We start from the raw sequence: 3743 nt of genomic DNA on the forward strand, positions 1-3743 counted from the left end.
TTGCAGCATGTGCATTTTGTATCAGTTTTGAAATCTTCAGTGAAATAACTTGAGCACGTTGACAAATAGTCAGTACATATGGAATGCAGGAAATATTTGAGGGCAAGCAGATTAATTATTTAGTACAGAAGAACTGACTGTGCTGCCAAATTGCTCTCAATTGACCACAATATTTTCAGTTGCACTGTTTATGTATAGGAATCTCCAGGTTGTTGATAAGATATGGTGAGCTGCCTATGCAGAGAATGGTGTTCAGTAAATCTCCATTCTCTGCAGATGTGCTCCTTTTAAAGTGAGGGATGCACCAGGGCATTGACTGTTGGAATTAATTGACATTGCTACCCACTCAAGGCTAGGGTGCAACTTAGTTATGCTGTGCTTTGACTTCAGCTTAAATAGTAACATGAAGAATGACTGAAAAATAATGCTTTAAATAACATATTACTTTCTTAAATTACCAAGTTCACCACTGACTGTGTCTCTGTTGATAAATTGGTATCTAAATTTGCTTGTGCAACTGTTATTGGATTAAAAAAGAAATGGTTTTCAAACACATTTGACAGGAGCACAATAAAGTAATGGATGCATTGCAGTTCACACTTGGAGTCCAGGTAGCTGTGGTAACACACTTTTACGAGCATGTTGTAGCTGGGGGCTATGCATAATTGAAGGTGGAGGCTCTAACGTTGTGTCTATCCCATGGCTGACCTGGAACCTTTTCCTCTCTTACTGTCAGCCCTTGGTGTGTATCAAGGATTTCTAGGGGTGTTGCTCAACCTGTTTAGCAGTGATGTAAACACATCTTCCTTGGCTAGCAGATTCTGAGGTGGGATTTGAATCCAGAACTTCTGGCTCAGACAAGGACACTGCCCACTGACCCTAGAATCTCCTTAAGAAGGTTAAGAGGTGTTCAAAATGACAAGGAATTTTAATAAGAATATGGAGGAATGAAAATCACCAGTGGCTGGATGGGCATTTAAGTACATTCAAGATAAAAGGATAATTAGGGAAAGAGTAGAGCCCATTATGGACCACTGTTTTGATGATGCCACTTTTTGCAGGTGCATCCGCCACTGATGTTGACAGCACCCTTAGCTAGGATCAGTCCATTTCCCACATCATCAATAGGATCCCTCCTTGTCCTCACTTTCCATGCCACCAGCATCCACATCATAAACTGCCACTTCCAGCAGGTTGCCACCACTAGACACTTATTCCCCACACCCCCTCATTATTTCCAAGGGATCGTTCTCTCCACAGTTGCTGCCAGACCTGTTGAGTTTGTCCAGAAATTACAGTTTTTGTTTAAGGACCTCAGTGGTGGAGTCAGAGGATGGAAATAGGGTTCTAAATTAAATCTTTGTGTCAGTGTTCATGAGTGGGAAGGATGGTGTGGGTATAGAAAACAGGGAGTAAGAAATTAGCACAGGCAGTGAGGAGGTTCCGTGTGGTCTGGAAGCCTTAAAAGTTGATAAATCTCCAGGGCTGGATGAAAATTATTTCAAGCTGTTAGTGAGCTAGGGAGGAAATAGAAGGAACATTGGCAATAATTTTCAATTCCTCTTTGGCCACAGGAAAGGTGCCAGAGGACTGGAGGACAGCCAGTGTGGTACTATTATTCAAGAAGGGATCAAGGGATAAACCAAGATCCCTTGGTGGGGAAACTTATTTGAAGCAGTTCTGAGGAACAGAACTAATCTGCATGTGGCAAGGTCCCACATGGGAGATAGATAGCTAAGGTAAGACCCCATGGAATCCACGGAAATTTGGCAGATTGGATCCATAATTGGCTGAGTGGCAAGAAACAGAGGGTATTATTTGAGGGGTGTATTTGTGACTGGAAGCCAGTGACCAGTGGGGTTACATGGAATCAGTGTTGGGGCCCTTTTCTGTTTGTGGTATTTGTAAATGATTTAGACTTGAATGGAGGAGGGTTCATCAGTAAGTTTGCAGATGATGTGAAAATTGGTGGGATGGTAAATGGTGAGCGGGATAGCCTTAGATTACAGGAAGATGGGCTAGTCAGATGGGTTGATCAGTGGCAAATGGAATTTAATCTGGATAAGTGTGAGGTGAAGGTCTTGGGTAGGACAAACAAGGTAATGGAATACATGATGAACAGTGGAGCCCTGGGAAGCACTGAGGATCAGAGGGACCTTGCTGTGCATGTACACTGGTCACTAAAGGTATCAGTACAGGTAGGTAAAGTGTTTTGAGAAGGTATATGGGATACTTGCCTTTATTACCCAAGGCATAGAATCCCTACAGTGTGGAAGCAGGTCATTTGAGTCCACACCAACCCTCTGAAGAGCATCCCACCCCACTACCCTGTAACCCTGCATATCCCACCTAACCTGCACATATTTGGACTCTGGGAGGTAACCAGAGGAAACCCACCCAGACACCAGAAAGATGTGCAAGTTCAACACAGACAGGCAGCTGAAGCTGGAGTTGAACCTGTGACTCTGGTGCTATGATAAACTGTGGTTGTTTCCCTTGAAGCAGAATAGATTGAGAAGAGACATGATTGAGATATATAAAATTATTAGGGGTACAGATAGGGTCACTAGGAAGGAATGTTACCCCTTGTTAGAGACATCAATGACTGGGGGTATAGATTAAAGGTAAGGGGTAACAAGTTTAGAGGGGATGTGAGGAAAGTTTTTTTTTCACACAATGGGCACTGGGATTCTGGAACTCACTGCATATAAGGATGATAGAGGCAGAAATTCTCAACATTTAAGGAGTATTTAGATATGCATTTGTAATGCCAAGGCATATAAGGCTGTGGGCCAAGTGCTAGAAAATGGCATTAGATTAGAATAAATGTTTGTTTTTGACCAGCACAGACTCAATACACCAAAGGGCCTTTTTCCCACTGAAAACCTCTATGACTCAAATATAATTACAGGATAGATTTAAAATATTTGGCATAAAAGCCAGTGAATGAAGTTATGATTTCATCACTCAGCAATTTATGATCTGGTGCCTGAAATGACAGTGCAAGGCATTTCACTATTACCTTTCAACTAGGCGTTGGATATATACCGTCAAGAAGAAAGGTGCACAGGGCACCACCAATGAAGAGTCAGACTGAGCAGCATTTTCAAATGGCCAGCACAAGCAAGATGGGTCAAGTTGACTTCTGTGTTGTGTGGTTCAGTTTGTGATCTTCACACACAAAAGCACAATAACAAAGTCGTCAGAGGGCAAGGCAATATTAACCAAAGGGTCACGCACTTAATGGAGGAAGGTTTGGTTTCTGTCTGCTTCACAATGTGGTCCTTGAAATCAAGGGAATCACTCAACAGTCAGCCACCCGTATTCCCTATAGTGAACATTTTACATCTCTGGTTTTGAACACGTGGATCTGAATTCATGCATCCATCAGAAGGTCAACAGAGTAAAGTACAGCACTTTTGTGAATTTGCTAAGGCCATGAAAATTGACTGAATGCTTAATGGGAAATATGGAATTCCAAGCACAAAGAAGGTCAAGTCGTCCCTTGCATGAGCAAGTGAACACTCCCACCTAGTAATGTTTAGAATAAAACTTTTTTAAAAAATTTGTTGAGTTCAGACTGAGTCATTTTGTTTTAGATCACCCATTGTCTTGTGAAGTGTTCTTGGTTAAGTGTCTGAGGGAAAAGCCAGCTCTCAAGCTTTTTATATATATTTTAACTGTTCACAGGACATGGGCATTGATGACTGGAGCATTTCTGGCCCATTCCTAATCCCTGAGGG

Source organism: Rhincodon typus, chromosome 37 (genome assembly GCF_021869965.1).
Source record: "Rhincodon typus isolate 14 chromosome 37, sRhiTyp1.1, whole genome shotgun sequence".
NCBI lineage: Eukaryota > Metazoa > Chordata > Chondrichthyes > Orectolobiformes > Rhincodontidae > Rhincodon > Rhincodon typus.